A 27,038-nucleotide genomic window follows, 5' to 3' on the forward strand; every position below is an offset into this window, starting at 1 on the left:
TACTTGAAATTTGCATATAAATAATTATTTAGCTATATTTATTGTTTAGGAGGGTATTTTTCATCAATGGCGTGTAGCAATATTGGTAGATGGGGGGATTAAGAGGAACCAGGTTCTTTGGAAGGACAGGTTGGGTGAAAGGGAGGTATAAAAACTGATGCAGCCATTTTTGTGAGTATAGTTGTGAGCATAGTGATGTGGAGTACACAAAGTGCTTCACCAGCGCATTTCACAGAGAACTGAGTAGCTGAACGGTCAGTGCAGGACTTTGTTTTATTAGATTTATTGAGATAAAGTACAGTAATTGTGCAAATCAGACTTCCTCAGTCAGGACATAAAGAGTTTGTATGAATAGATACTAGAATTATGCAATGAAGCATTCCTGATTACTGTTATACATCTCTAAACTTTCCTATTGTGCTTCGGTATAAATATCAATTACTTTGTGATGTTATCGATGTTTTGGTACTAACATGGTTCTATCAGTATTTTTGCTCGAGTGAATGCTTATAGTATTAATAAATCAGCTTTTAAGGCATTCATTCCTGAATATGTTGGAGCCAGGATAACCAGTGAGAATGGGTTGGTGAATTTTGGATTGTTTGTGCATATTTAAGGAACCCTCTTAATGACCTTTGCCATAAGAAAATTATTTTGGGGGAGAGTTATTTCTTCATTTGAAGATCACTGCTTTAATACCATGGTTTTATATTGACTTCAGTGAAGTAAAATGTAATTTTTGTGTTGAATGAAGGTTTGTGAACCTTTTGTTTATATCAATTACAGTGCATTGTATGCAAATACCTAATACAGTGTACAACTTTATGGTTGCTTAATGTTGTTTTATTTCTGGTTGATAGAGTTAGTACTTGACATCACCTTTCTGAGGATCTGAGAGGCTTACAAAAGAAAAAGAATTATTTTCCTGCTTCCTCCTGTGTACTAGGTGTTATCTCCATTTTACAGCTTGGGAATTTGAGGCTGAGAGAAGGGGCTTTCTGTGACCATATACGTAGTAAACCAGAGATCTCTTGAGTTTTAGGTTGGACTTGGATGTTGCCTGTGTGCCACCATAAAATTTTTTATGGCTGTACAAAGGCCAGGCAAACAAACATCCACATCCTTTGTTGTGCTACAAATACAGAAAATTTGTGGCCGTGACATAGATCAGCATTTCCAAAACTTTTCCAGCCTAAGGCACACTTAGATTAATAAAAATTTTCCATGGGACACCTGTTAAGGTATTCCCCATCTTCATACGTACTGTAGCTCATTGCCATGGCAAAATTCTGCGGCACATTTGTTCATTTCTGACAGCATGCTTTTGTGTTATGGCCCACTGGTTGGGAAACACTGACATAGATACTGACATCGATGTTATAACTCTGTGTTGCTCTTTTTTTTTTTTAGTGGATGTCTGTTTGCTTTCTAGCAAAAGAGCATGGACAGCCAGGAGCTGCTCACAATCTCTAGCTGCCATGGTGGGTGCTTCTGGGCCTGCTGGGCCCAATCCTGTGCACCCTAGGGATGTGAATTCCCTGAGTGTGCAGGATTAGGCCCCTGAAGCCTCAGGAGCACACATCCGAGTTGCAATGTTTGCAGAGGCATGACCTGGGAATCCCCAGCAAGGGTTTCCTTGGGTGCGTATCTCACTGCTAAGCCCTAACTCGGCATGCTTCTGAAAATGGGGGAACCCCGGGTTCCCCTCTTGCAGATGTCCACCCAGGGGATGTCTCTGCAGGGGATTCTCCAGGTGTGAGCATCTCTGGCTATGCCTCAACTTGGAGCACACCTCTGCAAATGGGGAACCTGAGGGAACCAGAGGCCACATCCTGGCAAAGCTGATCTGCTTCATTTGGCAGCATTTGTTACAATTCCTCCTTATTCCAAATGAATTACCTGCATATGTGAATTTCAGCACCTTGCAACAGTCACAGAAGTTCCACCAAGAAAATAATGCAAGTGGATCAGAAGTAAAATTAACAATGATTGGACCCTGCAGGTCTGTTTATTTGTTGCAACAAACTTACATATTCCAAAAGATGAGAGCACCTTCAGATAACCGTATTAAATAATTTAATCTTTAATGCAACTAAAAATTTGCTCAGTTTCCAAAGAGGTGGTCTTTTCTGTTTAATACATCTGCCTGCTATTGTTTCTCTATATTTCACTACCTAATCTGATGAGTTTTTCTTGTAATCTGTCAGAGGACATCAGTAAAGAAGAATCAGTATTATTATCGGGGATCCTGGTTTTCTTTGATAAAAAATATCCCCAATTTGTGGTTAAAAAAAGGGGTAACCCTAACTCCACATTTTTCTGTGATTAAAATAAAACACCACTAATACATAAACATACACTATGTATGTGTGTGTGTGCGCGTGCGCATGTGCATGTGTATATGTGAGACTATATCTGATGTCTCATAATATATATTATATTTGTATGCATTAGTGGTGTTTTATTTTAATCACAGGAAAATGTGGATTTGGGGTTACATTTTTTTAACCAAAAACTGGGGACTTTTTTAAATTGGAGAAAACCAGGATCCAGGATTGTTATTATTGCCATTGTTTTACTGTATTTGCTTCTCCTGTCTCAAATTAAATATACTGTTCTTGTTAAAGAAGTGTGGGGAGTTACCATTATTATTTTAAGTGGTGTTCTAGAAATTGAATTGTAAGATCTGGTGTTGAGATAATAGTGTAAACTGCTGGGTGTCCGCTTTTTTCCCCAGAAGGTAATAAATGTATCAGTTTGTCACCCTTAGAACTGCATAGCAGTGGCAAAACTTACCGGATCATGTCTTTAGGAAGGATAAATGAAACGTCAGTGCTTCTCAGAACCTCTAATGAAATCCTGCAGGAATTTGGTTTTGTTGGGTGCTGTCAGTAAATCCAGGGTGCACATCTGCTTAGAGGCGATAATGTTAGATATTGATGTAATTGCTTTGTGGCATTTTTACACCAGCAAAAATCCTAGTATGGACAAAATTGTTCCAGTCAGAAAGTGCCTCTGCCAGCAGAACTTTATTTCATTTGTATGACAGGTATAAGCTATAGTATATTTTTGGCAACAGAAACTGTTTACCCCAAGAGAGTTTGCTGGAAGCTTTTCCTAATGCATTAACAAGAATGCTTCTGCTACCCCCGTGTTCAGTATCTTGGGAGGTGTGAGTAGCTGTTTTTATTTCCTTGCATGCTGCTATCCATTCTTTCCAGAAGATAATAGAAACTGTTTACAAACAGGAACCCATAAAAATCTCATAGTATTTTAGTAAGGGAGCTTATTCATTAGTTTAAAACCCTTACATTATTACCTGAAAGTGAGGGCATGGACAAATGTACACTGGGAGCTGTTTCAAAAGGGGAGAAGGAGCTTCTGCTCAGGAGCACACACCAGCTGTAACACTTTCACTGCTACTGTGCCTGAGCCTATATTGCTGCAAGCAAACTATATCATCCAACTTTAACCCTAGATGAACCAGCATAATGTTTAATTTGATCCCTGATTAAACACCTGGCACCAGTAAGTCCTCTTTGGATAACCAAGATGACCTCATACTCATCACATTTATTTAATCAAGTATAGCACAAAACTTACCAAAGAAAGTGGGAAGACTGTATTTTTCTCATTCAGCCTGATGAGATGCCTGTTCTTTTAGGAATATGTTTATTCCTAGTATAAACTCAGTTTGAATATGCCCCAAGTTGAGGACTGACAGCAGTAGCGTTGTGCTGTGCATGTCACTTCATACTTCTAAAAATTCTCCTGTTTTTACTGATTTGTATATTATGAAGATGTAATTCCCTACTCTTCTAATCTTAGAGGGCCTCAGTGTTCACATAGACAGTGAGTTGAACTAGCAAGCTAAGATGCTTGACACTTGAGATAGTTATAGGCCTCTCTTAGTTATTACCTGCAATCCTTTGCATGAAGATGGATACACTGCCCTCTCTTGATCTTTGCTGTAGAAATATAAGCACATAAAACTTTATAAAGCCCATTTTTTGTGGTCTGAGGTTTACCTTCAGGCTTTCCCTTCTTGACATCATAAAGCTGGTAACCAACAGTAATGAACCCTTACAAAGTATTAAATGCTTGTGAATCTGAAAGACTCTGCTGGAAAAGGCTGACCCAGAACATCCCTCAGTCATTTGTTCTTGGTAGCAGTTAGTTTTGACTCCTAAATGTTCTGTCCCTTCCCCTTTGGTCTGTTGTCACCTGCAACTGATGAACCAGATAGTGAAAAATGAATACAAATGAGTCTGTCTGTAATAAAATGATTGCAGTATGAAGACTCCATATAATTCTATGCTGCTGCTGTGAATGGGACTCAAAAGACCTGTTCCTCTTCAAGTCTCAGTAAGAGAACGATTCTGAGTTGTGAGTCGTCTAACCAGGTTGAAACATCTTTAAATGGTTTTGGGACTAATTCCACTGCAGTTATCATCCTACTTCACAGAAAAGAGCAAGTGCATCTGTGACAATTAGTTCAGGTCCATCAGAACTTACTAGAGCTTAAATATAGGAACACATCCATTTTTCCTATGGAGTTTAGACCAGATAGTGATACCCCACCTGCTATAATGTTTCTGTGACTAAAATCCTACATAGCATTACCCTGTGATTTACCCTACCTACCATATGAGTCTTGCAGGAGTGGCAGGGTATTCATAAATCTCATAGACATTTAGTTTCCCCTGGGAGAGTCACTGCTCTCCCAGAAGAAAGCATGAGTGTACAGATATTCAAGCTGCTTCTCCCAAAGTAAAAGTGGCCACTTGAGGAGAAAAATAACCCAGGAAGAACCAAGGTTAAGTCATTCCCAGGAGAGTTTCTTCTGGGAGAACAAACGTCTGTGCATGTTGATAGTTTAGGTTGCATACACACATTCATATAATCTGGGAGAATTATCTCAGAAGAAAAACTTACCCAGAGTTGTATATACAGACATTTGAATGCTGAGACTCTTAAGAGTGGAGAGCTTGTACAAAGTTGACACTGTGCAGTGGGGGGGAAGGAGGACTAGGGGTGAGGGGCGGGGACACACAGCAGCTCTGTGCACACAGCTCAGGATGCTCTGCAGGTTCCCATTGTCTGGGCAGCATAGGGAAGCCCTGATTGGCTGACCCAGACTACCCATGAGCAGAGACTCTCCTGTGAGAAACTGAATGAGGCCTAGGTCTTTTCCCATCTGTTTTTTAATTGCAATTTGACCCTGAGACCATTACAGTATTAACGAATGCAGGCAGATACCATTAAGGTCCTCTGAGGTTCAACTGGATGTAGTTCTGTCAGTTTTTAGGGGAGGTAATTGGGTGAACCTGTTGTAACAGTTATTTACTGATAGCATCAAACTGCTTCTGAGACTCTTAAGGCATTAGGATAAATGCATAAATGGGAAAGGTAGGAGGCAAAATTTTGGCTCAAGTGCATCTCAAGTAAGACTATGACAGATTCGAAGGGAGATATGAGTGCAGAGACTACAGGACATTTGACCACATCCTTAAGAGGAACAGCTGTTCCCTTTGCCTGGATGGTCAAAAACATAAGAACAAATGTAATTACCATATAATAATTAAAGCTCTTGCCTCTTTCTCAGCTACCCCTTCTATAAGTACTTGGGAGATGGTTTGTTTTTTGTGCTGTCCCTGGCTGGAATGAACTCCCTAGTTTTTACTCTCCTTTGTTTATATACCTCTCATGAAAATTCAGTAATAAACTTAGGATTCATGAATTGCTACTGGTCCCTTGAAAATGTGACATGAATTTTATGTGAAAAAGAGTTTAATTATGATTTAGTTTTTCCTAGCATGCAACAGCTGAGCACTGAAGAATATGTTGTGTATAATTTGAAGATGTGGTGATATTTAAACATCACCTTGTTTACCTAATGATCCAAAGTCTTTGCATATGCACTTATTATTGAAGGACACTAAGATTGGAATTTGTCAGTTTTCAGGCATGCCTAACTTAACGTAGCTCTTGTATCCTAGCATTATTGTTATACTAATCAAGACTACTACATGAAACCAGAAATGAGATAGCAAAAGTCACTTAAAGCTGACAGAGTGCCCTTCATGTATTTGCAAGAGTCCTGTAACATGAAAACTTAAATTAGCAAAAGTGACATCATGAATCAATACTTTGAAGTATTGCGTAAATTACAATCAAATGAACACTTCATGAACCAGATGGGAGAAATGAGTGTTGTGAGTGGTTAGGGTAGTGAACTTGGACACAAGATTTATGGTTCTGTTGCTGCTGACTGGCTGTGATTTTACACAAGTCATTTAGCTTTCGGATAGCTAAGCAACTCAGAGTATAGGTTATTTACCTTCTGGTGTCTGTGAAATCTAATTGCTTCAGTTAGAGAGGTAAGTCATTTTTCAACTCCAACCAGTTTACATAATTTTCATGTACCATACCTATTCATGGAGCACTGTACATTTTTGTGGTTTTCCAGTGACTTCCTCTACTGTTTTAAGAAAAAAAAATTATGACCAGGGAGCACTGAATGTTTGCTAGATGGGGTAATTGGGGAAATATACTACATACAAAACTTGTAAAATGTAAAATTCTAATCTCTTTTGATTAGGGTGTTCTTAGACCTTTTTGAACAGGGTGCTTAGCAACTAACCCCTCAGTCTTCGCTAGTCTAGGAAAAATGGTATTTCTAGACAAGACCTTAAGTGCTGCTGTAGGTAAAACTGTTCAGATGCAAGTGATAATGTGTCCCTATAACAAACATTTTCCTTCCAACATAGCTGTAAGACTTTTACAAACTTGTTTACAAGGGGTTTTTTGCAAATAGTTATCCGGTTAGGACATCTCTTACAGTATGGGTGTCTTTAAAATGTTGTTATATTTAATTGGATCTTAGAGAGAGCTCATATGGCTGTATTTGAATAACAAATCCTCAGGAAATACTCCAAGTCTATTCATGGCTTTACAGAGTTCCTGAAATAAAGTGTGAAAGAAGTTGTAGATACCATTGCATTGAGATACCTTTCTAGTTCTTTATAAAATAATAGCATTGTCAGACAAACAATTTTACTGTTCTAAAAAATGGCTCACTTTGGTTCATCTGAATGTGTTGTATTTGTCCCATTTACTTGGGGAAAAGTGAAGCTGAAGTCATTCAGGCTACTGTGTATAAAGCAGGCTAACAGCAGACTCGCAAAATAATCAAACTGTTCCAAAACACTATTGGTTGGGAAAGGCAAGGATTATTGTGGGTGTTACCTTTACTGAATAAGCTGTGTAGTTGGGAGGCAGGCAGATGAGCTTTAACTTAGTTCTACTGTACCCTTCCTCAGGTCTTTGATCAGGAACTGGTTCATGGTAATTCTGTGAATTGCTGTAGCTTTGACAAAAGCGGGTAGAAGAGAACCTAGACCAGCATGCTTTGCAGTGGGTGACTTGGGTAAGGAGTGCTTGCACCCATACTTTGGGGTAATTGTAGGAGGTGGGTGACCTCTGGGTGGGGCTGTTTCCCCTTTTCTACTTTCCCTTTCCCAAATGTGAGTTGAGTAAATTTCCATAGCCTACGGTTGACCATAGTCTGCAGCACTTGCCTGACTTAAGGTAGTGGGCTGTTTGGACCCATACTTTTGGTTCCCAGGGCCTAAGGAGGGACATGAGGGGCTGTGGTTAAGTAGGGAATGAGGACATAGCCGGCTGTTAGATGTATAGCTTTTATGGACAAGTGGTGCAATGAAGCTCATTAAGTACCAACAAAAGGGAAAAAAGGGGATTAGTACAGTTCTGGTTGCATACCAGTTACATTCTGTTATTGATTGATGGTAGTAAAATCAATGTAACCCATGAGCAAATTCTACTTAATGAACAGGAACCTACTCAGATTATTTTTGCAATTTTGGCGGAAGTTGCGAAAAATGCCAGTTTTTGTGAACAGTATGAAAAATAGCAGTTTCTGCAGTTTTGAATGGAATTACCAGAAAAAAAAATGACTAAAAATAAAATGCTGGCTCCCTAGTGGGAGCCAGCAGCTGCTGCATCTCAGCCTCATGTGAGAAGCCACCAGCATGAAGGGGAGCAGCCAAGATGGCACCTGCCCCCTCTGCTGCTGACTGTGCAGTCCCACCCCTCTTTGCCAGTCAGCAGTGAGGGGCAGGGCTGTATGAAGGGCAGCCCTTTTATACAACCACTGGTGAGGGGCCGGGCTGCTGAGGCTCCTTGGTCAATCAGAGGCATAGGGAAGGGCCACCACAATAAGCTGCAAAAATGGCAGCTGGTGCCATGATTGGCCCACAACATTGCTTGTCTGCCACCGTGGTTTGGGAAGGTCCATTTTAATGAATTTGAAATTCTCTCTGGGGCTGATTCTCAGGAGGTCCAAATTCTTGAAGCTTCATCCATGATCCCATACCTGCCCTTCTTCGTTTTCCTTCTTAAGTTTGTTATATGATATTTTTATGGTGATGATCTCAAAGCACAGTGACTAGGGTTTAACTTACTGCAGGGGTTTTCAACTTTTTTGGGTCAGTGTACCCCTGGCGGCCAGTCAAGAAGACAGGAGTTCCCTGGCGGCCAGACGAGTTGGGGGGTGGGAAGAAGGGGTCCCCCGGCAGCCTGTCGATTGGAGGGGGTGAGCCGCGGCTGATCGGTGAGCATAGTGGTGGTGGCGGAAGTGCTGGTTGTAGCACCTGCTGCAGAGTACCCCCTGAGGCCATCCCAAGTACTCTCAGTTGAAAACCTGTGACTTACTGTATTAAAGAATGATTTTTGTAATAGCTAGTGCTTCAGTAAATCCTCTTTGTTCCTGAAGGACTGTCCACCTGTAGAATTATGGAACAGCTCTTAGGCTTGGAATTCGCATATTACTTTTGTCTCCATTAGCTTTCAAGTCTAGACAAGCCATCATTGTTCTTTATTTAGATTTAAATAAAAAATATTACCTATACAAAGGCTCTGTGAGGCCTGGCATTTAATCAGTGTTACAGTATAATAGCTAACCTTTTGGGAGGAACAAATAACTAGGCTGTGCCAACTCAACTTGGGCTGCCAACTCTTAAAAGCTTCATTCCCACTACCTCCATTCTCCTGGGAGTGTGCCCTTGACCATTCCAATAACTCCATCAAATATGTTTTTGACTGTTGTCTGCTTAAAAACCATTGTTTAGAAACATTTAATATTAATGGATCTATACAGCCTTATTGATGAGTGTTCAGAAGAGTGACATACTTTCAAGACTGTTTGGCTTATTGTAATATAAAGGTACACAGTGTATTCCTGTTCATTTCTATTTGTTATCCAATCTTTACTTTTATTCTCTCATTGTATTTGCACCACGAAGAAATCAAGTAGAAACCTTAAACCAAAAAAAGTCAACTGTTTTTTGCTAGTCATTTATTATTGAATATTTGTTCTTTTAAAATGCTGATAGGAATTAACCTTTCCTCTGGGCAATGTAAAACCTAAACACCTTGCCAGGGGGGAAAAAAGGGGCAAAGAGAATGCTGAATCCCATACCTGTGGCGAGGAATAACTAATTATTGGAATGCTGCCTACTTGTTTCAGCAAAAATCCATACAGATTTCTACTGCTGAGCACTTTGAAACTGCCTGATACTGTATTGGCATGGTACACAAGCCCTGTATTGCATTTACCCCAATCCAAGATGACTCTGAATTTACCTAAATCCAAGGTTGCCCCTGCACCCTCCCCCAAATAATTAGACTCTAGACTTCGAAACTTTATAAATGTGCTGTAACACTCCATGTATAGAATCTAATTTCTTCATGGTTGTATTAAATTTCAAACAGCAGCTGGGGCCAGGCAGTGGGGGGGGGGCAGTCAGCCAGGGAGTCGAGCAGAGTTCTTTGCCAGCTGCCCCCAATGTGCCATGTTTACCTTCTGGTCACAGCACCAGCTCTAGCTGGGGCTCTGGTCTAGCACAGGAACAGAGCACATGCTGTCTCCAGTTCCCATCCAGCCACACAGCAGCAATTATGGGGGCTGCATGTCTGGTCCCTGCCGCATTCCCCCTCCCCTTCTAGTGAATGGGAGAAAAAACCTTTTCTTGGATTTGAGTAAATACTGTACTCCTTTTCCACTTTCCCCCCTCCCCCCCACACCTCCGTTTCTGGAATACAATGACAAAATAGTATTGTGACAATTTAATGTAAACCACAGATTGTCACAGTTGCTGATTTAACCTGTAAATTATCATAAAATGTGTTTAGACCTTTTCTGGTTGAATGCTAAACTTGTGACTATTTTGTTTTTCACAGAAAGCAGGAATGGGCGTGTAAATTCTCTGTCTCAGTGTTCAGGCTCTGTGCTTATTAGCTGTGTCGCCACTGTAGAAGATGGTGTAGTAGAAGCTCAGTCCATCCACAGCCTATTGCAGAAATAGGGTTTTAGCTGTTTTAGTTAAGTTCCTGCATTCACTGTATAATGCTAAATGTAGGACATTGCCTGTGTTTGAGCATTATCATAACACCACTACCACCTTGTGGTAATTGTCTGTAATTCAATTTTATAAAAAGCGAACATTGAATTCTAATGGTTAATTTTGAGGTGTTCAAGTTAAGAGTATGCATAAGCATATTTTCTGCTTAAAGCTTCAGTGTAGATTTTCATAAAGTGGTTATTTAAGTGTAGAGGAGGTTTTTCTGTAATTGTAGAATTTGTTCAAAATCTTTGAAATGTTGGGTTCATAAGAATTAGATTGGTCTCCTGGGACATTTTAATCAGTAAGTATAGTTCTGGGCTAATATAGAGATTACTTGTATACTCAAGTACATAGTAATTTAAGTGAGCATCTAGAGTAGAGTAGCATTTGTTAATTGCAACACTTAATATTATGTGTTTTAACAGAAATTTAAAATGTTATCAGCAGGAGTTAAGCCAGTAGGTTAAAAACCCATTGGCACTGTATGCAGCCCATATATTCCAGTACTGTTTTATCTGAAGGCAACAGATACTTTGCAGATTTCTATAATTAATAGCAACAAGCTTCTACATACATGGTACACTTGTACAAAAACAGTGAAACTGGAAAGATGGGAGAGAAATTCAAAAAATCGAATGTCTGTTTCAGAGTAAAGGGTGGGAGGGGAGAGAAGTAAAACACTGTTAAGTGGTTTAAAAGTCAGTTATTAAAATGACTGGATTGAAAAAGTAAAGTTAACCTTTGTAAAACAGTTTATTTACCTGTCTGAAATGTAGAAAGTGTGCATGTATTATTTATACACAAAATATACTCATTGAAGTATAGTAAATAAATAAAATAATGATGCATTTTGAATCGTTCCAATATTTTTTTTAATCAATAGCACCTCTAAATAATTTTGTTGAGGAACTAATTTATGATACATATACATTATCTTCTAAATCATCACAGTAGTTTGCAGCCTCTTAATGCTTAAATTTATACTTCTTTTGGCGGTAGAAACCTACATGTATTCAGTTTAATATTGATAGAGTTCTGACTTTGATAAATACAATGACTATTTTTTCTTTAAAATGGAGGTTTTAGAATTCACTTAGTTTCAAATAGGCTCTTTGTATTCTTGTCCCTTTTTCTCAATGCTAGGCCTCTTACTGGATATTTGGCATCTTGGGCACTATAGTCAAGCTAAAAATATCTTTGGATCTTTTAACTGCTTTACCATTGCCAGAGTTGTTATATCGAATGGTATGGGTGCCACAAAGTAGATTTTTTCATTAAACAGAAAGCGATAGACCTGATCATATGAGGTGTATATGCAGTGGCCATATTGCATATGTAGTGGCCATACTGTGTTCTCATCTGCCACCCACGTCATTCTGTTGTCTGGGATCACTCAGCTGTCTTCCATTGTCCACCTATCAAGTTTGTTTTTCACATTCAAGGCCCTGACTTAGCCATATACCCTGTATAATCCTGGCAGCAATGCTAGCCTTTACATCTCTGATTCTCCTCTCTGTACTTTCCTTCCCTATGAGGATTGCTGTAAAGATGTACCCTGACGGTTTAATGCCACTGACTTCTTTTGATTAAAATTCAGGCTTGATTTCTTGCAGAGGAAAGAAATGGACGACTAATTGCTGCCCCACTGCTTCCTAAAGTAAAACCAAGTTGTAGCTTCCTTTGGGCCTCACAGTGCATCCTCTTTGTTTCTGTGCTTGTTTAGATGGCAAGCTCGTTGTGGGGTGGGAAGTGGTGTATTTTTTGCCCTGCCCCATGCACACCATATTTACAAATACAAAATAGTGCCAAGCTGGCACTTTACAAATTCCCATCAGATTGAAGTAGATCTGTGTTGGCTAACATACGCATGCATCCCTATTTCCTGTTTCTCCTCACACCATCCCCCATTACTGTTTTCTAAGCAGTAGTTTGTTTATGGCTTTCACTAAAACGATAGAATATATATCATTTGCAGCTATTGGTAAAACATAATAAAATTATAAAATATATCATTTGCAGCTATTGGTAAAACATAATAAAATTACATGTTCTATTAATTAAACAAGAGTAAGATTGAACATACTACATGATGATACATAAATGCAATGAAGCAGTGTACAGTAGTAGAACAAAAACCAAACAACCATGGAATTCTATTTAATTTTGGTCCTTGCTTCTTGTGCAAGTAGCACAAATCCATCTATAGAGCATAGGACAGACTGCAAGTTGTTAGTGAGCAGCTAAATTGTTTTCTTTCATTAGCCCAGTACTTAATTTTCCATTAATGGAGAGATCCATTTCCTTTCCATTTAGTCACAGAATAAACAAGACCACAAATAGTTTATCAGAGGGAAGGTCCTGTCAAAGATTGTGACAGCTTGTTCAAAGATGGGAAAGCAGTGGTCATTTTTTCACAGTGGAGGAGAACAAAGAATAGTTCCTTCAAGGTTCTGCGATGGGACCTCTGCCTTCAACATGTGAATAAACGATCTGGAAAAGGAGTAATAAAGGAGGTGGCATAGTTTGCTTATGAATTATGCTGTGTAGTCAAATATAAAGCAGACAGTGAAGAGGTATGAAAAGATCTCACAAAATGGAATGAGCAGGCTATAAGGTGGAAAATAAAATGCAGCATTGATAAGTGTAGACTAGAGAATACAAATTGGGCATGGGGGAAGGGAATAATTTGAGCTATACATACACAATGGTGTGCTTTAAATTAGTTGTTATAACTATGAAAAGAGATGTTGACTTTTTTGGAGAGTTCTTTAATGACATGAGCTCAATGGGCAGCTGAGGTCAGGAAGGCAAGTAGAATATTAGGGAAGAAACTGAAAGCAAAACAGGAATCATCCCTTTCTATAACTGGTATACCCATAGCTTTAACACTTTGTGCAGGTGTAGTCATCATCTCTAAAAGAATTCAGAAAAGCTAGAGAAAGAGCAGGAAAAGATGGTCAGGGTATTGATTGATTTCCATATGAGGAGCCGACTAAAAAGGCTAGGTCTCTGGTTTGGACAGAAATTATGAAGGTCTGGAAAACATGAATGGTGTGGAAAAGATGAATAGACAACTGTTATTCACTGTGTTTCCTCATATAGGATAAAATTATCTTGCAGCAGATTTAAAACAAAAGCAAGAATATTTTTATATGAAACATAATTGGCATATGGAACTCATTGCCCCAGGAGGCTATAAAGACCAATAGCAGAACCAAGTTGAAAAAGAAGCTAGACAAATTTCTGGAGGATAGATCCTTTGGGGCTATTAACTCCAAGCAGGAATATAACTTCAGGCTCAGAACATCTCTAAAGCTATGATTATTGGTAACTGGCAGGGTATGTCAAGCGTTATGTAGGCCTTACACCCAGACTGAAAAGGTTTGAGTATATTGTTGCATAAGAATATGTTCACACATGAAATATACATGTATCCTTCCTTACGAGACGCAAAATCGTAACTCAGAATGTGTGAATGATAGCGTTGTTTGTATTAATTTAAATTTCCTGCTATGACAAACAGCAGCAATGTACTACTTCGCATTTTATCTATTTTTATGTTCTAGTACATTGTACTTATAATTTTATAGTTTCTTATAATTTTATTTTCCCCCCATAATTTTCTATTAAAACAATTTTGTTAATAGTGTTGTTTTAATAGAAAAAGTAGCCACTAGGCTTCTTATAACTGAAAAGAATACATATTTAACAGCCCAGTTTCTTTGGGGGGGGGGAACAGAGCAACTAATTATGACAATTTTATAGTAATGAAGACAGATGGTTAACAAGTTGTACAAGAGCAGATAGTCTATTTTCTAATTCAAGGAATTACCCCAAAAGCACATTTTTGGAAGATACCTTTAAAAGGTAATTGCTGTTTCATAAGTAAATGTTTTTGCTCTTCTTGAATTAGAATGATGAATCTTCCTGGTGATGAAGCCTTTTGATTATTGCTAATTTTTTAACTTGGAAAAGTCCTTTTAAACAAAACAAAAGATGCAAGTCTATGTAGACTTAATTGCATGATACTTGAATGAACTTTAATAAAAACTTTAATTGGTCCTATTTTGCCATCTTTGGTAGATGACATTTTTGCTAGTGTGAGTTATCTGGGTAGCTTGCACATGGATATATAAATTAAACCAGGACCTGTAGTGAATAGACGAGCAGCTATCCTGAGCTTCATGTAATAGGTCAGTGGTTTTTGACCTTTTTTCATTTGTGGACCCCTAAAAAATTTTGAATGGAGATGCAGACCCTTCTGGAAATGTTGGATGGAGATGCGGACCTCTTTGAATTGTAAGTGTGTATTCACATACTTTTGATTGATCATAGTCATATTTTGTGGACCCCTTAGACGTAATCTGCGGGCCTCCAGTGGTCCACAGAACACAGGTTGAAAACCACTGTAATAGGTACTTATACTTGAGCAAGGAACTAGCCCAGGGTATAATGTGAGCAGATAACATCTATATTAACATAACTTATACTAGTATAGTTGTGGGTCAGGTTGAGCAAAGTTAGCTTCGGTTAGTATTAGGTTGTTTTTGTTGATCTGCTTCATTTTTTATAATGATGTAAAAGTTGATTGCATAATCATAAGAATGTCATCTATTTGGGCTTTTACAGAAACATCAAGCAATAATATTAGGGTTGCCATTTCCCTCTTATTGCATTGCCTTTTTTTGCATTTGCTCTGCTGACAGCTTAGCTGTTGGCCAAACAAAGCACTTTTCCACTCTGTTCCATTTTCCAAATAAAAGTGCAGTGGAGGAAGACAGCAGTGAAGCTCATAGATGTTCGTGGTCTGTTGTACTCCCCATTTGTACTGTATTTTAAAACTGCTGTTCTTCAGGCATCCTGGCCACTGATATAGAAATCCATAGCTTTGATTTGTCCCCTACCTTTTGCCCCTTGAAAGATCTTGTAACATAAGGGATAATCTTTGCAAACAGTTCAATTCTGAATATTAAAATTCCTGTTGAGGACACAGGTTTGGTATGTGTAACTCTAAATATACTCATTTTTGGCTGAAGTTTGAATAGGCTCACTAATCTTCACACTGCTTCTGACCACCAGCAATTTTAATTGGTGTTTCTGGACAAGTTGGCTTACCTTATTTTTTTTAAATGCAGAACTTGTTTTTGTAACTAAATGATAGGTTTTTCAGCCAAGAACAGTGAAGATGTGTATAAAATGTTCACAGGGGTGTAGGCTGTAGCCGTGTTGGTCTAAGGAGATAGGCAGACAAGGTTCCTTGGGTGAATCTGATAATCTTTTATTAGTTATAAGTTTGTCCAATAAAAGATTATCAGATTCAACAAGGAACCTTGTCTAAAATGTTCACTGCATTCATTTAATTTTTACTTTTAAAGTGTAAATTTACAAATATGTAATTACAGCATTGTTCCCTTGATAGTTTTCATCGAGAGTAAAATTAGTCACATTCATACTGTATGTTTGAAATAGTTCTAGTTTAAGCATCCTTCTGGGAAATCAGAGCTTTCCACTTCCCTTAGCCCCTTTCAGCTCAGTCCCAATAGAGTATTACTTTTTTCGAGAAAATTTTTTTTCTGTTGCCAGTAATTTCACTGCAGTCTTATGCTCGTCATAAAGTTTTTTTTTTCCCCCTGAAGTGTCCTGGGAATAGCTTTTTGGAACTTGGTATTTCTGGTAATTTTTCTCTGTGTATAACAAAAGAAGAAAAATTCCATTATAACAGTGACATGATGAAGAAAAGGCTGAAGTACTCAATGCCTTTTTACCTCAGTCTCCACAGGCAAGGTCAGCTCCCAGATTATTGTACTGGGCAACGCAGTTTGGGGAGAAGGTGAGCAGCCCTTAGTGGTGAGAGAACAGGTTAGGGACTATTTAGAAAAGCTGAACGTGTACAAGTCCATGGGGCTGAATGCATGCATTAGAGGGTGGTGAGGGAGTTGGCTGATGTGATTGCAGAGCCGCCTCCCGTTATCTTTGAAAACTTGTAGCGACTGGGGGGAAGTCCCAGACAATTGGAAAAGGGAAAATATAATGCCCATCTTTAAGAAAGGAAAGAAGGAGGATCCAGGGAGCTATAGACCATTCGGCCTCCCCTCAGTCCCCAGAAAAATCATGGAGCAGGTCTTCAATGAATCCATTTCTAAGCACTTGGAGGAGGAGGTGACTAGGAAGAGTCAGCATGGATTCACCAAGGCCAAGTCATGCCTGACCAACCTGACTGCCTTCTATGATGTGATAACTAGCTCTTTGGATATGGGGAGAGCAGTGGACATAATATATCTTTTACTTCAGCAATACAGATTGTAGCTATGTTGGTCTGCAGGCAGAAGGTATCAACTCTTGGTAGAAGTGATATATTTTATTAGATCAACTAGATATTTGCAAAAAAATTCTTCATTTGCAAGCTTTTGGGCACACTCTCGCCCTTCAGGCATAGGAGAGTGCAAAGATGGTAAAATTTCTCCTAGGTGGAAATGAAAATTTATATTTCACAGGACAGCTGAAGGTGTTATAAGATCTTTGGGCTGGGAAAGGTTATTTTGTGAAAATTAGGCTCACATAAGAGCTAGATAAGTTTATTTACCATCTTGCAACACCCTTCAGCACTGCTGTGAACTATGAATTTTCATTTCTACTTAGGAGAAATTTTACAATCTTTGCACTCTCCTAAGCCTGTAGAAGAAGGGTGTAAATAAAGAATTCTGTGCGATGTGCCTGGAAGCTTGCAAATAATATTTTTTTTTTTTTTGCCAATACCTAGTTGGTCTCATAAAAGATACCACCCCTACCAAGAGTTCAATTCCTTTTGATACAGTCTCCCACAGCATTCTTGCAAGCATGCTAACAAAGTATGGGATAGATCAGTGGCTCCCGACCCTTTTTTGCTGCGACCTGAAATCCAGATTGTGACCCCTGCCCTTGTCTTTGCTGTTGATTTACTCATGCCTGGCGGTGCCAGCAGAGCCCAGTTTGGCATTGTGGGGGTCAGCGGCAGCGAGAGCTACATGAACAGTGCACTGGGAGAGCCCTACAGGTGGGGTGGACCTCCCCAACCCTGATTTGGGTTATGCCCTGTGGTTGGGAGCCACTGGGTTAGATGAATAGACTGTAAGGTGGATAGGAAGCTGTCTGGATTGTTGGGCTCAACAGGTAGTAATCAGTGGCTCAGTGTCTATCTAGTAGCTGGTATCAAGTGGAGTGCCCCAGGGGTTGGTTCTGGGGCTGGTTTTGTTCAATATCTTAATCTGGAAGATGAGATGGATTGCACCTTCAACAATACATGGATGACACCAAGGTTGGGGGTGCAGTAGATGCACTGGAGGGTAGGACTAGGATTCAGAGTGACATAGACAGATTGGAGGACTGGACCAAAAAACATCTCATGAAGTTCAACAGGGACAAGTGCAAAGTCTCGCACTTAACGATGGAAGAATCCTATGCATTGCTACAGCCTAGAGACTGACTGGCTAAGCATCAGGTCTGCAGAAAAGGACCTAGGAGTAACAGTGATCAGTAAGATGGATGTGAGTCAGCAGTGTTGCCAAGAAGGTTAACTGCTTACTGGGCTGCATTAGTAGTAGCAGTGCCAGCAGATCAAGGGAAATAATTATTCCCCTTTATTCAGCACTGTGGAGGCCACATCTGGCGTATTGTGCCCAGTACTTATGAAGAGAGGCTAAGGGAACTGGGTTTATTAAATCTGGAGAAGAGAAGACTGAGAAAGGACTTGATAGCAGCCTTTAACTACCTGAACGGTGGAGCTAGATTGTTCTCAGTAGTGACAGATGACAGAACAAGGAGTAATGGTTTCAAGTTGCAGCAAGAGGTTTAGGTTGGATATTAGGGAAAGCTTTCTCATTTTTAGGGTGGTGAAGTACTGGAACAGGTTACCTAAAGATGTGGTGGAATCTCCATTCTTGGAGGTTTTTAAGACCCAGCTTGACCAAGCCCTGGCTGAAATGATCTAGTTGGGCATGATTTGGCTTTGAGAAGCCGGGTTGGGTTGGACTAGACTTCCTGAACTCCCTTCCAACCTTAATTTCTGGGGTTCTCAGAGCCTCTCAGAGGCTCCTTTATAGATTAGTAAGGATTAAAGAAAAACATTTTCCCTAATGGGATTCGGTGCTCAGTCTAGGAGATCCCATTAAGCATCTCCATGATGCTCAGTTTCAGTTCTCAAAATTGTGGATTTGTGTCTCCAGAGATCATGGGCAGGCAGGGTTCTTTGGGTGATCTGATATCTTTTATTAGACCAACTAAATAGTTGGAAAGATTGTTCATTGCAAACTTTCAGGCACAAACGCTCTTCTTCAGGCATAGGTAGAGTTTGTTGTCTCCATAGATAACATCCTTGTTAACAGCAGTATGTAGAGATGATTGATAACCAGGGTTTTCCATTTCCCACGGAAAAACGGAGACAATCACGGATTCCCTGTTTTTATCGGGGAAAACATGGATTTCTCTTTTTAGTAGAGAAATCCGCAGATTCTCTGCTTTTGCAAAGAGCTCTTGCAGGCTGGCACAGCTCCAGGCTGCGGGAGCCAATTGCAAAAAGGGCAGGGAACTCCCAGCCCTGGCTGGAGGGAGAGGGTGGAACAGGTAAGTGGCAGCGGTCGTCTGTGCCAGTGGTGACTGCCTCAGCCTCCAAAACCTCCCGCTGCCTCCGTGGAGCTGTGCTTGGAGCTGTGTGGCCGACGGCAGCGGTGCAGCATGGGGTGCCTGGTGGCTGGCCACACAGCTCCAGGCATGGCTCCGCGGCGGCTGCGGGAGGTTTTGGAGGCAGTGGCCGTCACCACCATAATGGGCCTCCAGGTAAGCAGCAGCGCTGCCCCCCCACCTCTCCCTGACCCCATCCCTCTCTGTGACTGCAGAGCCGGCCACATGCTCCAGCTGCATGCCAGTCTCCCTCTCCCCCTCCCTTGGGCAGCAGGCCCGGTGGCATGTGTGCGGCCCGCAAATGGCAGGCACCACCACACTACCCCCCATATCGCTTGCAAAGAGCCCTGCAGAGGGGCACCCCTGCCCTCACCCTGGCCTTGTTCCCAGTTGCAATGTGGTGCCTGGGGCCAGCAGCATCCCCTGCTCCCTCAGCCCCCAGCCACCTTTCCCAGTCCTGCCCCACAGCCCCCAAGCCCCACTTACCTGTAGGATCCAGGGGTGAAGGGCATGGCTCTGTGGTGGCAGTGCTTGCCCGCAAAGGCACCTCACCCTGCATGTAGCCATCACTGTGGCCCTCACCCCCGCCCCTGTTTCCATCTGTGATGTGCTGCCTGGGTCCAGCAGCACCCCATGCTTCCTCAGCCCCCAACTGGCTGTGCAGCTGGTTGCGGGGCATGCCTCTGAATGCAAGCCCTCCATTTCATGCCCCCGGTGGGGTGGTACATATGTGGCCTGCACACGGTAGTTGCCACTGCACTGCTGCTGCACCCTGTGCCATTTGCCCACAAAGCAATTCAGGTGGCTGTGGGATGGTAGCGCAAGATGCAGTGGCAGAGTTGCGGTAGTGGCCTCTTTGAGCAAACCTCCTGTCAGGCTGGCTGGCACGTGTGTGGCCCACAGAGTAGCACACCTGCCCTCACCCCCTGGCCCTGCTCCTGGGAGTAGGCACAGGGGCACACTCCCCGCCTTCTTGATCTACTCTCCCAGCACCTTCCCTTTCCCCTGTCTTGCCCCGACCCTTCCCCCCACACACATTTACCTGCTGAGGTGGGTGCCAGTGTCTGTGTCTTCATGTTTGTGGGTCTGAGGAGCTGTTGCAAGGGACATCAGGAGGGCTGTAGAGACTGTTGGGGGGAGTGTGGGGCACCAGCAGCACTGGGAGGGGCTGTGGGGGGCCTTACATTTTTATCACGGATTTTGGGTTTTAATCAGACAATTTGCAGTTTTTAATGTGAGAAAACTAGGATCCCTGTTGATAACAAGCCTGATTACCAGGGATCTGAGTTCTCTATTTCCCACAGTAAAATAGAGAAAACCACAGATTTTCCCTTTTTATCAAGGAAAATGCAGAGTTCTCCTTTTAGCAAAGAAAGGTGCAGATTCCCCGCTTTTGTAAAGAGCTCTGCAGGCTGGCTGAGCTCCAGCCTGCAAGAGCTGATTGAAAACAGGGTGGAAACCCCCCGCCCTGCCTGGAGACGGAGTGGGATGGGGTGGGGGAAGGACGTGGCCTGAGACTCTGTCAGCCATAGCTTGGCTCAGCTCTACCTCACTCTTCACTCCTGGAGCCTGTGAGGTAAATGGGGCTTGCAAGGGGTTGGGGACCCCTCTGGCCGGGTTGGGGGGCGTTGCAGGTTGTGGCTGGGGGCACCAGCAGGACTGGGGGGAGCCAGAAGCTGTCCCTGCCCCCGCCCAAGCAGACACTAGCAGTGGGTAAGTCAGATCTATGTTGCTTCTGCAGCTGCCTGCTGTTGGGGGGCAGGGAACTGCAAACTTGGGACCTTGGCCCCATAGCCCTGGCAGCTGGGGGCCCCCTCCAGCAGGCCTGGGGGGCAGGATGCATGAGTAGGACAGGGGGGCTGCTGTGGGGGCAGGGCTGGGGGAGGCACTGGGGAGGTGTGTGAGGGGCACCAGCAGGGTTGTGCGGGTTGTTGGGGGCTTTTAATTTTAATAATGATGTAGGGGTTTTTATCAGAGAATTTGCAATTTTTTTTTGTCAGAGAATTCGTGATTTTTTTTTTTTAATAGGAAAAAAACCGGATCCCTGGTGAGTACCCACACATCAGCCCTGTTGTCTTTGCAAGTTTTTGTATGCAGTCAAGCCTTTACCTTTCTCAAAAGTGAAAAGTTTCAAGAAGTTAAATGAATAAAGGACAACAAATAATAAGAATGCACTTTTTGTAGAAAACAATGATTAAATTGAGGCTTCCTGACCAGTGATTTGAATCAATTTGATTTAAATCAAATCCACCTTGAGTTAAGTGCTATTGGTGAAGAATATAGTACTTGAGGGCAGTTCATAGTCATGAAGAACTTCAAGTATGAAATCTTAGATGGAAACAGGAACTGTCCTAATATAAAGGACATTAAAAAGACTATATAGAATTAATGCATGTCTCTTAACATGTTTACGTACAGTAGTTGTACAAACCTCATTGGCATGATGTTGATGGCTTTGATGTTTCCTTTTTTCCCCCTTCCTTTTTCTTTTTGGTATTTTCTTGACAGACTTTTTGTCTTTTTCATGATGAAATGCCATGTTCCCCAGCTTATCAAGTAGGCTTTGTTCATTTCTACCATAGTCTTGTTAGAATCAGTCAAGAATGAAAAAGATTCCTTTGTGTATAGTTTAGGGAAATATGCCCTGCCCAATGCTTTGTTGAGTTTCACTGAATTTACAGTGTTAGTTATTAACTATTCAGCCCATATGGTTTTGTTCTCAGCTGCATGTATATGCTTTTATTTTTATTAGTTTGCTGATTTGATAGATACTATATATTAGCTAGACTGTGGATGTGTCTATATGTGCCTGCCATGGTGGTGTTGTTACTGTGCCATCATTTAGTACTTCCCTTTGGAAGTACTAAATGATGGTGCACAGTTATTTTTAGACACTACATTGCTGGAGCGACATGCTATAAACATAGCTCATTGCTATGGCAGCATAGCATCGGTGTCGTGGTTTGTGCCTGCCAACACTTAGTCGCTACAGCGGACACTACAGCGATATAGTGTCACATGTGGATGCTCTCTGTATCTCTGAAAATTCAGTTATCTGAAAAAACCTTGCTTATTAACTTCGTTATATGCTTGCACATGAGTGATATTACCTTTATTTCAGTGTGTGATGAATGGTTTGAGGCACATTTATTCCATACCAAAGGGGAAATACAGGCATACCTCTGAGATATTGTGGGTTCGGTTCCAGACCACCGCAATAAAGCAAATATCGCAATAAAGTGAGTCACATGAATTTTTTGGTTTCCCAGTGCATATAAAAGTTATGTTTACACTATACTGTAGTCTATTAAGTGTGCAATAGCATTATGTCTAAAAAACCAATGTGCGTACCTTAATTAAAAAATACTTTATTGCTAAAAAATGCTAACCATCATCTGAGCCTTCAGCGAGTCATAATCTTTTTGCTGGCGGAGGGTCTTGCCTCAATGTTGATGGCTGCTGACTGATTAGGGTGGTGGTTGCTGAAGGTTGGGGTGGCTGTGGCAATTTCCTAAAATAAGACAATGAAGTTTGCCGCATTGATTGACTCTTCCTTTCACGAAAGATTTCTCTGTAGCATGCGATGCTGTTTGATAGCATTTTACCTACAGTAGAACTTCTTTCAAAATTGGAGTCAATTGGAGAATTACCAAAATGTGACACAGAGACACGAAGTGAGCAAATGCTGTTGGAAAAATGGCGCCAATAGACTTGCTCGACGCAGGGTCGCCACAAACCTTCAATTTGTAAAAAAACGCAATATCTGCGAAGCGCAATAAAGCGAAGCGCAATAAAATGAGGTATGCTTGTACATAGCCATGTAAGTTCATTATTGTGAAGAACTTGAAAGGAGTGGTCTCAACTGCAGCTAGGAGCTAAGCTACCCTTTAAAGACCACTGACAAGCATTCATGCCAGTTTAGAAAAACTGTATAGCACTATATGCTTTTTGGTATTTTGGTTAATGTGTAGTTTCTGTGCAAGTGGTGTTTTGTTGTTGTTGCTGTTAATTAATGCAAACTTATAAGCAATAGTATAAGCATATAAGAAAAAATCCTAATGCCAAAAAGCTTAAAATACAAAGAGGCTATAGATATAGGCAAATGTCACAGGTGGGGCCTAGGAGCAGCCATGATCTCACTAGCGCCCCCTGCCGTGTCAATCAGGCAATCCAGCACCCTCTACTCACCCACCACGTCTTTGATGTTATGAGTTCAGTTATGGGAGGCTGCCTACTTGCACCTTTGACACCGCGCCGATGTTATTCCCCGTTCCGAGTGGGGTGCCTCAATGCACCCCTGCCTTACGGGCAATGCGTGCCTCCTACCTCCCCTTTAGCACGCCCCAAGCCTCGCAGCTCTTTCTGGACGTTATCCGGTCCTTAATCTTCTACGCCCTACCTGGCACCGCTGGGCGTGTCTCGTCACCAGCGCCCCTCTCTGGTGCCCTTGGGCTCGTCATGCAACCAGCACCCCTTACTCCTGATTAGCCCTATCGGGCTCCCTAAGGATGTTCTTCCCACCGGGGTCGTCTGCCTAAACCTTTCCTGGCCCCTCCGGGTTCCTGTCAACACTAATTATCCAAATCCTATCCCCGGTTGGGACTCAGCTGGCCGTAGTCGTACCTGGCCCCTGGACCACCGTCTGGGTCTATTGCCTCACTAGGGGTCGGTGGCCTAAGCCTTGCCTGGCCCCTCTGGGTTCCTGTCAACACTACTTATCCACTTAGGCTCAGGCGACCTAAGCCTTACCTGGCCCCTCTGGGTCCTGTCAATAATAAATATCCAGATAGGCTCAGGCAGCTGGAGCCTTACCTGGCCCCTTCGGTTCCTCGGGGTTCCTGTTATCCTGGAAACCCTCCGGAACGTCGTCTAGGCCCGCACCCCTCTTGGGGCAACTTTCAATAATCTATGCCCCTCTTGGGGTTGCTTCTTATTACAGGTGCCCCGCCCAGGGCCTCTCTTCTACACGTGCCCGCACCCATGGCTTCTCAGCACCTTCTCCGGGCTCTCTATAGCGACTGACTTGCCCTCATTGGGCTAGTCGCCTTTACAGCACCCACCCTAGGCTTTTATCTGCGTAGCTCCCACACCTGGAGCCCAACACGAGTCCCTACAGGTTTCATTCTGGTGCTACGACCCTTGGGCGGGGTCCTCTACCCTGCTTGGGCCTCTCACTATTGCCCTCACAGAGCTACCCGCTGTGCCGCCTCAGCACTGACCAACTGTGCCGTCCCAAGCACCACTCGTCTGCCCACACAGGGCACCGGGAACCCTCCCAAACCACTGGGGAGCTCCCATGAGGCCTCCTCATGCCCCTACAGCCTCACCCGGTCCTCTGGTATAACAATAACTAAACCATAAGCCAAACGGCTGCAACGTAATAAACAAGAAGCCTTCTGGCTTATAACATACGGCCTACGCTTCCTTGGCTCTCTAACCATGCCGTAGCTGCTTCGTTGGTCATGCTGCCACCATCAGCTCTGCTCTCCCGCAGAGCTCCTGCTCCTGCAGCTGCCAGAAGGGAACTGCCCCCTAGGCTTCAGCCTGGGCTGTTTATAAAGGCCCGGCCCTACCCCCTTCTGGTCACCTGGCCCGCCCGGTTGCCGCACCTGAGCTGCCCCTGGAGATTGGCAGCTCCACTTCTCTACTTCTAGGAACAGGGCACCTCAGTGCTCCTGTGACAGCAAATGGGTGTAGGAACAAGGACAAGACAATATTTGTGGTCTGTTTACTCTGCAGCAGGAATGGTTCCAAGAGGGGTCAGGTGGTGGTGCTGTGTCACCTGCTTTCACTGCTGAGAGTTCCCATTCCATTGTAGCTGCCAATGAGGAACATGGAGAAGAATAAAGCTTTGTTTTAGAAATGTGTTTTACTAGTTAAAGGCCTCATATGGATACTCAACCTCTCCTGGGAGAGTTGCTGCTCTCACAGGGGAAACCACAAGTGTACAGATGTTTAGTCTTTTTCTCCCACAGTAAAAATGGCGGTTTCAAGAGAAAAATGACCTGGGAATAACTGAGGTTAAATCACTCTCAGGAGAGTTTCTCCTGGGAATGTGAATGTCTTTATATATCACAGCTCCTTAGAAGAGACCATAGTCCTCCAGCATTCCCTCCCCACATTCCTCTCCTTTTGGGTTCACTGGACTCTGCTGCTCGAGCAGGGAGCAGAACACGCCCTCTTCACGGTCCTTGTATTGTGCTGCATGGAAATACGTGTTGACCATGAGCAGTCTGGATTAGTAAATCTGGGTTGTCCTGGGTTGTTCTATCATCTGTCCTTAGGCAGACTAAGGGAGCATGCAGAGCGTGCTGAGATGTGTGCACAGGGGCCACCCCTGGGTGTACAATATCCGTACTGCAAGCTCTCCATTATTTAGGGCCTCAGTATTTGAATATCTATACATGGGGCTCTGGGCAAATTTTTTCTACTAGGAGAACAAACCTAGGAGAATTCTCCCAGATTATTTGCATATGTATGTGTGGCCAAAGTTCTAAGCAAAGTTTCCTTAGATTCTGTCCAGTCACTGAAAGTAGGTAATAGCTTAAGTTTTTCATTCTGTTGAGTTCTGCCATTCTATTGATGGATTTTCTGGTGGCCTTATAATGAAAGGAAGTGATGATCCATCTTAAAAAACCTTTGGTCTGTCAACCAAAATAAGTAAATGAAGACAAGCAGGTATATGACCATAGTACAGAAATAATGTTTTTATCATGTCTAACCAAGATTCTTAATGTACTTAACAAAAAATTTAGTACAGTACTGTCCTAAAGTATGGTAATATTATCCCTTTTTTACAGATTAAGACTTAAAGCATAGAGAATAAATGGGTTATGTTGCATTGCATAAAAATCAGTAGCAGATCTGGGAACAGAATCCAGATCTTCTGAGTACACATCCTCTTGTTTAGCATGAATCCAACCTCTCTTCTCCAAAAAGTATTTTTGTATATAATGCATACAATCATTAGAATTGCGATTAAGATAGTACTGTGTAACGGGTGACTGAGTAATGAATGGGTATTTAAAAAAAGAAGAACTCCTCGGTTGGATAAATCTCACTGTCTGAACTAGCAAGAATCTGGTATCAAACACAGCAGGTTTTATTAACTGTGAATCAGAATTTGGCTGACCATAGCTGTAACCAGCTGTCTGTATTCAAAAAAAGCCAAACAACAACTTGCTGTGACATGGATATTTTGCAGAACCAGAAGCTTCAGGTAATGGTGAGTGATGAATTGTTCTCCATGTGGGTTTATTTAGTTTTTCAATATTTCCAAATCAACTTGTAAGGAGCAAGTATTATATTTTAAAAGGAGGCAAAGGATTCCCCATGAATTAGGTTGTTCTCAATATTATAATACTAAGTTAATTAACTGAAGTAAACCAGAATACATCCCAAATCATGTGAACGTACTTGAGCTGAGCCCTTAGTCACTGGCATGTATACAATGTACATTTACTGAATAAGTACTAATTATAGTGTGTCAACATTAGAAGGTTTTGTACGGTCATTTACCCAAGAAGTGGGTTTCAAGAGAAAAACTGCCTTGAAACCCACTGCAGCCTTACTTGAGGGTTCACCATGATTGGTTCCATCCTTATGTGATGTGCAGGATGGCACTGAGCTGAACGAGGCTTTCAGACTGGTAGCCCTTTCATCTTCAAACCTTCTTTTTTCCTCTGTCCTGAAAACACAAAAGAAGGGACCATGAGGTTGTGTAATTCCTCTTTCTGCTTTTCTATCCCCAACAATTAAAAAAAAGACGTGAATTTGGCTTCAGAACTTTTAAATGGGGGATCAGCACCTGGTGACCACAAAACTTTGAATCTGGTCCTCAGAGCTGGGATTTTGCTGGCAGGGCTTTGCCTTTGCTGTGCCATGTCATGGCTGGGAGCTTTCCTGTGCTGCACTGCAGCTGGGTGATGAGAAGCACTGATGGCCAGGTCCTTGTGCCAG

At 42.1% G+C, this 27,038-nt stretch overlaps 1 protein-coding gene and 1 long non-coding RNA gene across 3 annotated transcripts in view; one reads left to right on the plus strand and one right to left on the minus strand.

Annotated features, from left to right (window-relative positions):
• DGKH (diacylglycerol kinase eta) overlaps nucleotides 1–27,038 on the plus strand; it is a 266,880-nt gene that overhangs the window by 114,096 nt on the left and 125,746 nt on the right. The window lies entirely within an intron of this gene.
• Nucleotides 25,983–27,038, minus strand: part of LOC149874956 (uncharacterized) — a 153,714-nt gene continuing 152,658 nt past the window's right edge. The window contains exon 4 of the long non-coding RNA XR_016438849.1: nucleotides 25,983–26,766. This is a non-coding gene — a long non-coding RNA (uncharacterized LOC149874956). The remainder of the gene's footprint in view (nucleotides 26,767–27,038) is intronic.

Source organism: Crocodylus siamensis, chromosome 1, assembly GCF_052110815.1.
Source record: "Crocodylus siamensis isolate JL-2025a chromosome 1, ASM5211081v1, whole genome shotgun sequence".
Classification (NCBI taxonomy): Eukaryota; Metazoa; Chordata; order Crocodylia; family Crocodylidae; genus Crocodylus; species Crocodylus siamensis.